This window comes from Archocentrus centrarchus, chromosome 10 (genome assembly GCF_007364275.1).
Source record: "Archocentrus centrarchus isolate MPI-CPG fArcCen1 chromosome 10, fArcCen1, whole genome shotgun sequence".
In the NCBI taxonomy this organism is placed as follows: domain Eukaryota; kingdom Metazoa; phylum Chordata; class Actinopteri; order Cichliformes; family Cichlidae; genus Archocentrus; species Archocentrus centrarchus.
This window is the reverse complement of record NC_044355.1, coordinates 7,627,868-7,643,035: the sequence shown is the minus strand read 5'-3', so window position 1 is coordinate 7,643,035 and position 15,168 is coordinate 7,627,868. Positions and strand designations below refer to the sequence as shown.

The 15,168-nt window shown below is 39.4% G+C and overlaps 2 long non-coding RNA genes across 3 annotated transcripts; both read left to right on the top strand.

The window, feature by feature from the left end:
• The first annotated feature begins 7,007 nt into the window (after window positions 1–7,007).
• Window positions 7,008–8,669, top strand: LOC115786474 (uncharacterized). Of its 2 annotated transcripts, XR_004020428.1 has the most exons (4): window positions 7,008–7,158; window positions 7,241–7,312; window positions 7,408–7,857; window positions 8,535–8,669. It is a non-coding gene; the product is annotated as an uncharacterized LOC115786474 (long non-coding RNA). The 2 variants fall into 2 exon arrangements; XR_004020429.1 differs by lacking the exon at window positions 8,535–8,669 and having other exon boundaries at window positions 7,405–7,437.
• A 35-nt stretch (window positions 8,670–8,704) lies between these two features.
• On the top strand, window positions 8,705–9,650 carry LOC115786472 (uncharacterized). Its single transcript, XR_004020427.1, has 4 exons — window positions 8,705–8,745; window positions 8,848–8,958; window positions 9,124–9,226; window positions 9,370–9,650. It is a non-coding gene; the product is annotated as an uncharacterized LOC115786472 (long non-coding RNA).
• The last annotated feature ends 5,518 nt before the right edge of the window (window positions 9,651–15,168 follow it).

The window sequence follows — 15,168 nt, the reverse complement described above, 5'->3', positions numbered from 1 at the left end:
AGGTGGGGAAATACTTGGCATACTTAACAAGGAAAAAGGCGGACTCCCAGACTATCCCTTCGGTCATAGATGACCAGGGAAAGCAAACTTTTGAGAACATAAATATTAATAATGTATTTAATAACTTTTATGAAAATCTATATAAATCAGAATTACAGCCCAAAAAAAATGGACAGATTTTTCTCCAACATGAAGCTCCCTTGTTTAACTGAGGAACAGAAGATAAGTCTGGATGCTCCCATATCTAAAAAAGAAGTCCTGGATACAATCAAGAGATTACAATCTGGCAAGTCTCCTGGCCCGGATGGGCTTAGCGTGGAGTTTTACAAAGAATTCCACGGCCTCTTAATTGACCCTCTTTTAAACATGTTTAATGATTCCTTCACTAAAGGAACGCTACCACAATCATTGAGAGAGGCAAATATCTCTTTGATTTTAAAAAAAGGTAAGGCCCCTGAAGACTGTGCCTCATATAGACCCATCTCGCTTTTGAATGTGGATTTAAAGATAGTCTCTAAAATTTTAGCTGTGCGTTTAGAAGGATTGTTACCTCTCCTTATTAATGAGGATCAAACTGGATTTATTAAAGGCCGTAATCTATATAATAATACTCGCAGGCTGCTGAACATCATACAGTTTTTTCAGCAGAAGTCTTTAAGTGGTCTTGTGCTTTCTCTAGATGCAGAGAAGGCATTCGACCGTGTGGAACTACCATATTTGTTTTATACGCTACGAAGGTTTGGAATGGGGGAAAAGTTCACACATTGGGTAAAACTCCTGTATGAAAATTGTCTCTCAGCTGTTCGCACAAATGGATTGTGGTCTTCATATTTCAGCGTCTCAAGAGGTACAAAACAGGGTTGTCCTTTGTCACCATTGCTCTTTGCTCTTGCAATAGAGCCTCTTGCAGAGGCTATTAGGTCTAATAAAGATATAAACGGCCTCAGGATTGCAAACAGAGAGCATAAGATCACTCTTTATGCTGATGATGTCTTAATCTTAATGACGAAACCTGAGGTCTCTATTCCCTGCCTAGTTGAGACAGTTGATTGGTTTGGCCAGTTCTCTGGTTATAAAATAAACTTTAGTAAATCCGAAGCTATGCCTTTAGGTAAGTTAAAAAATATTCCTCTATCTCCATTTCCATTTAGATGGTCACCAGAGGGGTTTGATTATCTAGGAATAAAAATTACACCTAATTTTGACCAAATGTATAAAGCTAACTTTTCCCCCTTATTTGAACGCATTCGGCGAGATTTGGAGAGACTGAATGCTCTTTCTTTATCTTGGATAGGTCGAATTGCATTTTTGAAAATGAACATGCTTCCTAGGTTACTCTATCCAATACAAATGGTCCCAGTAGTACTGCCAAGCAAGGCCTTAAAACAACTAAATGGATGGTTTAGTTCCTTTATATGGTCAAAAAGAAAGGCACGCCTTAAAATGGACACACTATGTCGCCCCTCAGCAGAGGGGGGCCTTGACCTCCCAGACATCCGAAAATATCAACTCAGTGCTCACCTGCGTGTTATCGCGGATTGGGTACGTAATAAATCTACTTCACTCTGGATTGATATAGAGAGCTCTATGTCTGACTATCCATTAACATCGTTACTTTTTCTAAAGAAAGCAAAATCCCTTAAATCTGTCTGTCATAACCCAATTTCTATAGCCACAGTTACGGGGTGGCATATAATCAGGAAATTAGAAGGCAGGTCACAAACAACCTCGGTTTTTACTCCAATCTGTAATAACCCAGACTTTTTGCCGGGAACAATGGATAATAATTTCAAAATCTGGGGTGACAAAGGAATACTTAAATTACAGGATTTGATGGAAAAATCTACCCTAATGTCATTTACTCGATTAACTGAAAAATACAATGTTTCAAATAAAGATTTTTTTCGGTACCTACAGATCAGAGACTTTATAATGAGAAATACTACATTGCTGACATGTCAGGATATATCAGAAACAGAAAGACAACTTTTTATGACCAAATCAGCGACCTCTATTAGTAAATTTTATAACGCTCTTAAATAAATTTTAAATCTTAAAATTTTACTTGAAGGATCTGTGGGAAAGAGAACTTGATTTAATATAACAGAGGATGAGTGGATTGAAGTTTGGAATAATGTAAAAACTTTAAGTATCTGCAACAGAGTCAAAGCGATTCAGCTTATGATTCTTCATAGAGCCCATATTTCTCCTTATCAAAGGCAAAAATTTAAACCCACCTTATCTCCACAGTGTTTAAAATGTAAAACTGAGATAGGCACTCTTACTGTACACATTGCTTCTGGTCATGTAATAAAGTTAAGCAATTTTGGCAGATTATTGGTGGGGAACTGAATAAAATTTTTTCTACTAAATTGAACAACAATCCTTTGTTTTTATTACTAGGAATAACCGATCCAGTAGTTACTGATAAACATAATAGAAAGCTTTATAGAATGTTGACTTTCTGTGCAAGAAAATGTCTCCTCCTTAATTGGATAATGGAAAAAATTTCTTCAAAAACACAATGGCATAAGGTTATTTTGAATTATATATCTCTTGATTACCTGACATGCAGGCTACACAATAAAGATGATATCTTTGTTAAAATATGGGAACCCTTTTTGTTATATATGGGAATGAATGTTTCTAAAATCTTTATAAAAGCCTTTGTATTGTAATTACTATCGGTGAATATGGTCTTGTATTAGTCACTAATAATGTGACGTCCTATGTTTTTTTAAAAATTTTTTTTATTCATTTATTTATTTTTTTATATGTACCAAATATAGGATTGGGACCGTAGAAACTGATGTTTAGGGGCCAAATGTTTGTTTTAATCAATTATTCCCTTTTTTTTTTTTTTTTGTGGTTGTTGTTGTTGTTGTTTTGTTTGTTGGTTGAAAATTTAATAAATATATATTAAAAAAAAACCAATATATATTTAAAAAATCTGCACACTTACACCTGTATTTCTTTTATTGCTTTATTTAAAAATATCAAGACATCTTCTTCAGTTTACCTTGGACACAGCTAAAAAATCTCCAGTATGCACAGTACAGCTTTGCATGAGTATGGTGATTCTCTGGTTATGCTTTTAGCATCAGATTGCCTTGGAAAATTTGGACTCATAATTTTGGTTTGGACTCATGAATATAGGCTTCAGAAGATACAGAAGTCCACTGAGAAAAAAAGGAGTCATGGTAAAGCCCTGCCTGCCAAACCCTCAACTCTTCATCTCCTTTTGGAATCGGACTTGGTGATGAGGGAAGCATATGAAACTGGAAATTTTGAACTTTGTGAGGGACTGTTTGTGGTTGATTTATGAACCTCCTCTTTCCTATAGAAAAACCCAGAAAAGATCTGTAACCTTCATGTGATTACACACAGTCACTAATTTCTTTGCCTAGCCATAAGTTTAATTTGTTCATACAATTGGACAAAGGTTCTACAACACCCTGCAGTGTATCACACTTGCAAATTTTCTCTGTGTGTCTGTGTTTCAGTGGAACTGCAAATTCATGCAGGTGAAGCACCAGCTACAGGGAGGACATCTTCCACAGCCGCATGCAACTAAGACACGCCCACAAACACAGCAACACAGAATGGGATGGGGAGCAGGATAAGAAAGAAAAACAAAAACAATCTGGTGGCCAGCCAGGGAGAGCTCTGGGGACCATGACAGAAACCTTTGCATTTCTGACTACACTGATTGCTGCATTGAGGTAGCTGTGACAGGGGCTGAGGACAGCAGCTGCTCTTGGTGTGGGGTCAGTAGATGCTCGTGCCTCATTACTGCTTCTATTAAGATTTTGTTGGATGAATGTGATCAAATTCCTGGCCGCAGACTCCACATCCTTCTCTGAGTGAAGACGCTGACAACAGAGAAACGTGACAAACACAGGTTATAAAATACTGTAATTTGTATATTACTTTTTGTAAGATAGATTTGCACAGTAGTGATGTTTCACAACTTCTGTCTAGTACATCAGTGTGTCACAGGATTCTAGCCAGCGGTTGATTGGTGGGCTGAAGTAGTCTTGCGCCAGGTCAAGAATTTCACCGTTAACGCTATTGGAGCTATTCATTGTTAACACCAGTGTTAATTTTGACAGCAAATTTTGATTTAGTTTTAGTCATAATTTAGTCATCTGAATAGTTTTAGTTTTACTCTAGTTTTAGTCAACGAATTATCATAAGAATATAGTTGATTTAGTCGACTAAAATATAAACGGTGTAAAATGTAAATGCTTTTTCTTCAGTTCCCTTGAATTAGTCATTATACACACTTACGCAAAATTAAACATTTATTAAAAGTTATGAAATATTATTAATAATATTAACATTAGTGTTTCACCTGCTTCCCACACACCTGATCATTAACACCTTACTGAGATAATACGATTGTTTTACAGCAGGACACTCTCTGAAAGGTACAGGACAGTGTTCAGGACTAAGATTAGGAAAGGCTAATCCACTGTGGTGTGGAGATTTTCTCTAAACACAAACGCTAAACTGGGAAAAACACTTTACCCTGCATGATATTAAAATGCTTACCTTTGCATGGAGATCTGGGTGACTGGTTTGCAGATGTCGTTTAAGATTTGTCGTGTTTTTAGCCGAGATTGTCGCCCCATGTGGTTTATGCATCGTTTTGTTTGTCACAACGTCAAAGGACAAATGTGTCAGTAGTTATAATAATGCGGCCCTTTCACACCTAGGTGTGAAAATCACACCTAGGTGATAAAAAAGCCTTGCGCGTGCATGTGAGGTGCGTGTGCGCGTGCGTGTGTCCGTGCGTGTTTGCGCTGACGTGTGATAATGACGTACACGGGGCAGTTTAGCGGCGGATTACTAACGTGATTTTTAATGAAAGTATGTTTTTAATGTACAGCGTACAATGAGGAGTGGTACAATGTATTTTTTCATTATTAAAACATGGAACGGAGGTCATGTGATCAGCTGTCACGATGATTTTTGTTGTTGTTCCGATGAATGCGCAAAGGATCATGGGAGTTCTCATTTTGGTGTTTATGTGTTTAGTTACAGAATTATCAGCTATGTTTTGCTGCTCTCTCATCGATCTTATTAGTGTGAGATGTGAATTGCGTAGGGTGTGTGGTATGGATGGTATTTATTTAATGAAACACCGTGACCGTGGTGGATGTAGCCCGCTAATGGTCTAGCCTCGCCGTGACGATTTTGCAGTACGGAGCTCTGCTCCCTGTGAGCAAGTGGTTTCTGTGTGAATCGAAGCCCCCGCGCGGAAGTCGAGAATTGTTTAGCTAAACGGCCTAAACCGTTTCCCATTCATTCTCTATGGTAGTGCTAAACCACTACGGATGTAATATATTTTTGGCCACTATGACCCTTGTGGCGCTGTTGTGCGTTTGCGATGCGGTACTTCTAAAAATTTCCACTTTGAAACTTTAGCCGAGACAGGACAGTTAACCCACCGCTCGCTACAGCAATCAGTGCCCCGTATTCATTCATTTATTAAAGGTAAGAAAGGATGTTCGAAATAAGAGTAAATCTACACAATGAATATGCAGGTCCAGGATCACAAGTGTTCGTTGTGAATTCATTTACTGGTGCAGTCACGTAAACTAGCGTCCTTCCGTCGCTTGGCTACCATGATCACAGTTTATTAGCTGTGGTGAAATGACGTGCTAAATATGAATGAACATGATGTTTTATTTTTTCATGTGTGTTATTAACAGATTGTACTGTTAAAAAAAGCTCGGTGGGTTTCTGACAAAGTTCTGTACATATTTTGCCAACACTAAGAGGCCGCTGTGACACAAAGGTTACTAGTGTAGTGTAATTAAACAGCGTATTAATGGCTCGTAGTGAGATGACACGCTAAATTATGAATGAACCTGCTGCTATTTTTCATTCATGTGTACAGTGATTGTGTTGTAATAGCAAGGAATCAGTGGGCGATATCTGACTAAGGTGAGCGATGCTCGCTAATGAATAAACATGATAGGCATATGCTGAAAATCTGCCAGCAATACTTAGGTGCTATGACACTATAGCTACCAGTTTTAGGTTAAGCTTGACTACTGCAACTGACATAAATAATTGTGAATAAACAAATAATCACTCAACCATGAATGATTTTTATTTACAGACAGAATAGTTTGCAATGCCTGGATAAAATAAATTTTTATCACAACTATTGTAAGCTAGAGTAAGCTTTCACTAAGTCAGCTGAACCCTGGCCACAGTTTAATAAATGTATTCTCCTGTCAGTGCTCTTTAAAACACTTCTTCTGTCTCCTCACCTTTCTCCTGGAGCTTGCTGTCTAAACCCTACCACAATGTGCAGCATTATTTTTAATTTATTTCTTTTGATAAATTTGTCCTTTTTTTGTGGGGTCAGAGGTCATGTGATTATGACCTGAAAGCTCTGTATTTGTGTCAAAATGATATTTTTAAAATCAAATTATGTTTATTTCTTACTTTTTTTCTATGTCAAGATGCACAAGAAAGTTGTATTCTACCCAGGTAAAACCTGTGTGGTGTTCCGCAAGGGGCCACTCGGATACCTCCTCCAAGACCCGTCAGATGAAGCTCGGCGGATAAAAGACAACACCAAACTTCAGAACAAGTCTGTACCAATGAGGGAGGACCTGGTACATCAGAATGCTCTGACTGTGGTCCGTCACAGAGGAGGGGATGCCTCCGACAGGCGTGAGGTGCAAGGAGAGTACATCCTGCAGTTTGGAAAATATAAAGGAAAATCTTTCCGGTGGCTTCTGGAAAATGATGTTGGGTACACCATGTATCTGATCAAAAGTCTCCAGGAGGAAGAGGCTGCAGGGATCGCCATGGCTGAAAGGCATAGTAAGGATAGCCTGCAGTCATTTGTACAGTATGCCCTCAGTTTTACGGAGATAAAGTCTCTTCAGGATTATGAGGCCAGCAGAGTGAGTGCTGCAGCAGAAGTCTCCTGTGAAGATGATCAGCTTGTTGGCTTTGGCTTACAATCTAAGAGCACATGGAAGGAGATTTGGGATGGCAGAGGTGATGGCTACGCGGCCTTTATCATGGAAAAGAGCTGCATTCAAGAAACACGGATGTATAAGCTGCAGCAGTACTTGCGCAAGAAGCATCAGTCTGCCTCAGCTAGCACAAGGACCTCCACCAAACCCATTGGTAGATAATTTTATTAATATTTTAATAACATTTTGATGTGAAACTAAGTTAATTATTTATTTAATTCTTGCCTGAATCACAGGAATGGATGATGACAAAGAGTTGGAGGAGGCAATGCTGAGTGTCTCACCTGAAAAACTTGAAGCCAACAGCTGTAAGTAAACCATCATCACCTTGACTAAAGGTCAGAACTGACCGTGGCTATTTTCTGTCTGATATCTCCCCTCTCCTCTGTCTCTGCATAAGTAGTTACTGTGCCAGCAGCAGCAGCAGCAGCAGCAGAAGTACCCACACCCAGAGTGCCTTCAGGAGCAAAGACAGGTTTTTAATGAAAGGTTTCAGAACTGGAGTACAATTGTTTTACACGACGAATTGCCCTCCAAAACTGAACCTTAACTTAAACTGTTATATCATGTTGTTCTTGTGTTTGTGTTCTGGCCATGTTCCGGCCACATTCCTCCGATAGTTTAGTTGTGTGCTGGCATGATATTAACTGCTGTAAGGACTATGAATTGATACCTGCCTTCATGAATTGATACCAACCACAAGGGGTGAGTATGCACTTTTGTCCTTTATGGGTGTTGTATTAAAAGCGATCAAGTAGCACTAGGCACTAACACCTGAATGAATGGTTGTTCATTGACTCATGTTGCTTCTCCTGCTTCAACAAGTAGAGGTTAGAAGAATAAATTTGTTTAGGTGCCGTTTACACGAGACCGTTTTCATTTTGAAACGGTGTCGTTTTGATGCGTTTCGGCCTTGCGTTTACACGACAACGGTGTCGTTTTGATGCGTTTCGCCCTTCTGTTTACACGACAACAGAGTGAAAACGATGTGTTTCAGAAACGGGGTCCAGAGTGGAGCGTTTCAGAAACGCACCGGCTTGCGTTTTCGTGTAAACACTTGAAACCGGGGTGATTTGAAAACGCTCGACTCGCACATGCGCACTATGGTTGCGACGGCCAGTTTTTCGCGCACGCGCAAACTGATAAACAGTACTCGCGGATTCACGAGTGCTTCTTATGCTTTTCCTGTGTTTTTACCGTTTTGTAATTCAGCGTTGTGTGCAGCAGCGATCCAACCTCATCATCTGTCCACACAAAACCTCTCACATTGGCCGTTTTGTAAGTAATGAACAATTTGCCGCACTACCTACTGTGTCACTCCACGCATGCGCGTCTTGCGTAAACAAACTGCAAAGAGAAAACCAACGCCAACTTGTGGCCTGGCATGGGAACTACATCGTTTTCATCGTTTCACATGTCCTCGTGTAAACGCGGATCGTTTCTGAAATGCCATCGTGTAAACGAAAGGCTGAAACGCATCAAAACGACACCGTTTCCAGTGAAAACGGCCTCGTGTAAACGGCACCTTAGTTTCTGTTGCAATTAGATATTTTACATTTGTTTAACAATGAGAAACAGGAGAAGTAAGAGTATGGATGTTTGAGTTCCTACTAACACCAACACTCACATACATTGTAAATTATGAAGTGACTAACACGTTTTTCCATTGTAGCTCCCTCTGCGGCACTGTCCATACCCCCTTCCGACACATCTACTGAACTTCAAGCATCATCAGCTGATGGTAACAAACAACTATAGTGTTTTCCATCTGATTAAAGGTTTTGTTTATTGTGTCTAGATAAAAAAGGTTGTTTTTTTTGTTTTTTTTTCCTGTACCTTGTAGGTGCAGCCTCAAAAGATGAGAAGAGCAAGGTTCCTGTGCCTGTACCAAAGGAGCTGTCGTTTCTACTGAAGGAGACCACAGATCAAACACAAGGGCCTGAGTCAAATCCAGGTACGTCTCCATTTTAATTTAGGATTGGTTTTCAATTAAACTTCGGCTTAATGCATAGATCACTGATGCCAGTATAATATTCACAACCACTTTACACTTTGTCATAATGTCATCTTGTGCAAAACCTGCACAACTGAATGACAGAAAGCCTACTTTCCTTTTCAGGGCCCAGCACAAGTGTTGCTTGCACATCTGTGCGCAAAGTTCTCACTTTTGAAGACAGCAATGAAGATGGAGTGGAAAAGGCAGGATACCACTGGGTGGACAGGTCAGAACAGTCATCTTTTTTTTTTGTTCATTGTCATTCAAACTATTAATTGTCTGAACAAATAGAGTTGTTTTTTTCAAGATCAATTTAATAAACAACTAATAATATACACGTTTAAATATATTTGTGTTTCTTGCATTTAGGGATTGCTGTGCACCGTTTAAGATCCCGGACTGCATCCCTGGTGAAAATCTAGACTGGGATGCCTGGAAAACCACTCCTGCTATTATTGCTGCAGCCACATCTGGACCACTGGCAAACTCTTGTGCCTCTCGAACAAATTATAATCCAAACATTGTTGTTAAACTGGACTTGTTCCACTGCCTGAGGCGATTTTCACGAGAATGCACCTCTGAGCATCACCCTCTGAATCTTGTTATTCCTAAAACACTTCACATAATGAATACAGTCCATGCTTTTTGTATAGGAGATACAGCTTTTATCTTTCTAACCTTTCTGTTCTATTTATGTTATAATAAATATGACTGCGTAGGAGATAATCCAAGTCTGATGTGTTCTATCTTTGGTTTGGTTATTGCTTTCTGGCTCTGTCTACAAAAACAGTTCAATAAGGGGAGATCACATGGAAAATTTTGATGATTTATTGAAATCAGAAGTTACAGAAATAACTTAAGTGATTCTGCAATTAGACTCCAATAATCCATCATAGCAAAAAGAATCCCAGAGGTGGCAGGAGTTAGGACAGGACCCCTCCAGAGTTTAGAAGCTGATAGTGGTGAAGCTGAAGATGGAAGCTTGGATGGGGCCCTGAGTGATCACAATAAGGAGGAGATGGGTTGTAAAAATGAGTCTGAAAGACAGAATGGAAGAAAAGCAATGAGATTTAAAGCATTCAGAATGAGGTTAATTGGCTTAGAGAAGGCAGGCAAGAAAATGATTGAACAACAGTAATTATGTCAGTATTGAGTTTAACAGCACTGGAAAATGCAGGTGATATAAAGAATAGATAAGCAGGCAGATTAGTGATTACAGAACAATAAATCTGTTACAGCTTCAGTCTTTTTATTTAAACTGGGTTATCTAGATGACAAAAATAAACTGATGGGAAAAAAGAGGACTTTAATATCTCTGGTATGTGTATCTCAAAAATGTTATGATACCTTTTATTCTTCATTATGTACTTAGTGAAACTATAGGTACACACTGCAGAAAAATAGCTCTCGGTCTGTAACAGTGTATAAGAAGAAAAAAAGCAATGTTCAAAATGAACATTATCCACATTTCCTATAGAAAAACTGGTGTTTATTCATTGATAATGTAACACAAGCTTTGCCCACAGCAGGACTCGAACCTGCGCTCAGACAATAACGTAAATAATCAAGCGATTTTTTCATTGGACAAAAAAGCTGCGATTTGATTGGCTGTTACTGCGTTACACCTATACGCGATGGGCCCCCGCGAGCAAGTAATGCAAAGCTAACTCAAAAGTCTCTGAGTTTTCTTTCTTTGTTCTACCGTGACGCATGCGCTGTGCGATCCAACAATCGGTCTCACTATCTCTCCCGCATGGCTCTCCTTATTTCCCGGATGTTCATCAAAGAGGTTCAAATCTCACCGCACAGTGGCTAAATAAAAATACAATGGTAAATAATCTAATATCCGAGCTCACTTGTCAAGCATAAAGCACACAACACAGTGGCTAAATAAAAATACAATGGTAAATAATCTAATATCCGAGCCCACCTGTCGAGCATAAAACAGATAACACAGTGGCTAAATAAAAATACAATGGGGGTTAAGCCAATGTCCGTGTTCACCAGTGGGGGGGTGTTACACTGCATTGTTTACATACAGAACGGAGGATGACCCAGGGCTCACATCAAAAGCTAGCAGATTCAGTCTGAAACCGTACCTTTCACACACACACACACACACACACACACACACACACACACACACACACACACACACACACACACACACACACACACACAAATAATTAAAACAGTGGTCTTACTAAAAAACCGATGCACTGTTAAAATAAATTTAAAAAAAAATATACTGACATCCACAACATATCCCAACATCCGCTTAGCAATGTGTAACTTTTTAGAAAGCCATAACCCGGCGACAACTTGGAGTACGACCCTGACCTGTGTGAGTACAGGGAGTCTGTGTTAATAAAACTGCACTTCCTGTATGGGATCACAAACATGTGAGTAGGTAATGCATAGTTAGCTCAAAAATCTCTGAGTTTTGCTTCTTCTAGCAAGCTGTCCCACAGACTTTTGTGATGTTCTTGAGTGAAATGAGTAACTACTTTTACTGTGAAAACCAAAGAAATTCCGACAGTATTAAAAAATATCAGACTATGCTCAAACTAGGCAATCCTATATCAACATTCTCCTCACAGGGTTAAGACAGAAAAACAGAATCTCACGCTTATCATAAGCTTTATGCGGTGAGCAGTACATTATTTTTCCATGTTAAAGCGTGGAGTGATGAGAGTGTGATCAGCTGAAACGGAGTTCTTTTGTTGTTCTTTCAAATGAAGGCGCAAAGGATCATGGGAGTTCTCATTTCGGCGTTTATGTGTTTAGTTACAATGTCTGTGTAGATTCTCAGTCATCCAGGTCATAGTAGTCTCTGGAGCTTGAAAAAGGCGACTGGACTTCTTTTTGTTTCTTGAAGACGTTTCACCTCTCATCCGAACGGCTTCTTCAGTTTTCAACCAAATGGTGGAGAGACCCAGGTATTTAAACCCCTGTGGCCGTAGTCCCCTGGAGGTGGTTATGACCCTCTATTGATCATGTGCGTGAACACATGTGCCCAGGTGTGAAGGGGGCGTGGGTCATATTTAATCAGTGGTTTCAGTTGAAACCAGTTTAGGACTCCGCTCCTTTGTTTCCTGTGGCCTATTGAGGTCACTGGAACAAAGGTGTGAATGGGGGTTGAGACGTCTGGGAAGGGAGCTCAGGACAGCACTGTAAGCGGGGGAAAGTTGGTGACGTAATCCACCTCCTCTGTTCAATGATGGTTGTTCACAGTGGACATAGATGGCTTCTTTCACTCCTCTTTCAAACCATCTGTTTTCCCTGTCCAAAATGTGAACATTGGCATCCTCAAAAGAGTGCCCTTTTTCCTTCAGATGCAGATGTACTGCTGAATCTTGTCCTGTCGAGGTGGCTCTTCTATGTTGTGCCATTCGTTTGTGAAGAGGCTGTTTGGTTTCACCAATGTAGAGGTCCGAGCACTCTTCACTGCACTGAACAGCATACACTACATCGCTGATCTTGTGTTTGGCGGGTTTGTCCTTGGGATGAACCAGTTTTTGTCTTAGGGTGTGACTTGGTTTGAAGTATACTGAGATGTCATGCTTGGAGAAAATTCTTCTGAGTTTCTCTGACAAGCCTGACACATATGGGATGACAATGTTGTTCCTCTTGTCCTTCCCATTCTCTGTAGTTTGTGTTTGGCCTTCATTCCTGTGCATCTTAGCTGATTTGATGAAGGCCCAGTTGGGGTAACCGCATGTTTTGAGGGCTTTCTCAATGTGTGTGTGTTCCTTATGCTTCCCTTCTGCCTTAGAGGGAACACTTTCCGCACGGTGTTGTAGGGTCCTGATCACCCCAAGTTTGTGTTCCAGAGGGTGGTGGGAGTCAAAGAGGAGATACTGGTCTGTGTGTGTGGGCTTCCGGTAAACTTCAATGTTGAGGCTTCCATCTTCCTCGATAAGCACCGCACAGTCCAGGAATGGTAACTTGTTATCTCTGGTGTCCTCCCTGGTAAAACGTATGTATTTATCCACTGAGTTAATGTGACGAGTGAAGGCTTCTACTTCTCGGGTTTTGATTTTGACCCAGGTGTCATCTACATATCTGTACCAGTGGCTAGGTGCCATGGCTGTGCCAGTGGATGGCACCTAGCCACTGGTACAGATATGTAGATGACATACTTATCGCCACTCAAGTGGCGATAAGTATGTATTAATTTATGGAATATTTTTAATTCCTTTTAAAATTTCTATAAAAAATGTTTAATAATGTGGAGGTCTTAATTGGCCAGACTTCTAATGCAGAAATATTTGTGAAGAAAGATTTTTACATGCTCTAATTCATCTCACCAAGACTCTGCAGTGGTATAAGATTTTATTGCTAATAGAATAATGCAAAAGTACTATCAAAAGAAAATAAACATTTGCCTCCAATTCTTATAATTTTTTTTACATTAATGTAAATGCAATAATCTCATTTGTTACAGTTCCCTGTGAATTTGGTTTATGAATGGCACAGAATACTTAAACTTGATTCATTTGTTAATGCTCAGTGTGGTTACCAAAAAGCATTTCATGACTCACTGAGAATGATATGACATTTTATATGGTTCTTTCTGCAAACTATTGATGATTTTTTTTTTTTGCAGTACAAACATGGAACCTGGCTGTCATTGTTTTGTTGGTACTGTTGGCTCTCTGTGTCATTGTGATCGCAATCCTTATTTTATCAAGAGACTGAAGGTTTTCTTACGTTGTTAAATTTTTCTTAACAAATTTACACCTGCCAGAGTTTTTGGACCCATGAAATCACAGAAATCCTCACCAAAGCTTAATCGAAACAAGAAAAGCGCCGTGTTGTTTTTTAACACACACGGCAATACTAATGTGGTCATATAACCATTGTTCATGCATTAAGTTGCTTATGCTATATTTTGTGCCATAAAAATAGTTACTAGTTAAAAGTCTGGCAAGCAATAAAGTGTATGTTGTAATAATGTTGCTTTGTAGTAATAATTATAAACATGTAAAATATAAAACTATGTATTTATTGTTCTTGTGTCTTTGCACTATTCTCCATCTTTATTCTTATTATTGTACTGTATATAATAGATGGGGCAAACTATGTAGCGCTCTAAATAATCATTTTACTTCTGCCATTTTGAACACCTCATAAATTCCTTCACCAACATGTGAATAGAATAGAATAGAATAGAATGCCTTTATTGTCATTATACAGGATGTACAATGAGATTGGAGTTAAAACATACAATAAACACAGGAGTAGAATGAGGTGCAAGAAGCTGGACACAATTCACAAAATGTTCTCACTGCACTTGTCAGCTTTGCTGCTTTTTTTTGCTGGTTTCTCATTTATTCACTCATCTCATCTCATTCAGATTTTTAAGGCTTTCGGGCTCTGTGTAGCGGTTAATTACAATAACTCAAATAACCATGGTAAAAAAGTCTTATTCAAATCTTTGTGTACTAATTATTGCTGTATTTATTTCTGTGAATATATACTACATCTTCACATGGTAGTTTCAGACCTCTAAAGTGTTCACAGCTTGAAATACTTCACATTAATATTATGTTCTAAACTGTAACAGCCCACATTGCAATGTTGGCGCCGGGGGGCGCTAGGGGGTACTATAGCTCCCCCTGGAAAAGTCATAGCACACCCGTAGCACCCCCCAAGAAAATAGCTTGTGTCTGTGTGTGTTGAGAACTGAAAGAACAAATGATTCTTCATAGCATCCTCACTAAAATGCTTAGCCCCTGCAGAAAAACATTTCTGGAGCCGCCACTGCCACAGTGGTTGGAAACCTCTGAACAAGTTTTGTTGTTTACAGCCTACATGAGTGTATCCTTTGACACATTTGGCTGCCTCTGCTACTTTGTTCTCTTTCTTCTTTCTCTGTACGTCTCTGTGTGTGAGTTTTTTCCTCATTTCCTGTGGTACTCTGTGACAGAGAGGCCCTGCCTTTCAGCTGCTTATGTTGTCTTGCACAGTTTACATGGTGATTTTTGTTGTGACTGTGTCAGAGATGATGGGTGGATATCAGCTTTCAGTGTTAACCTCGACTTTCTGCTTCAAGCACTCTGCATGCTCACATCAATGGGGACATTTGACACATCAAAAGAAATTTAGTAGCATTAGAACCAAACATAAAAACATTATTAAATTTTCTGCATCACCAACTGAATA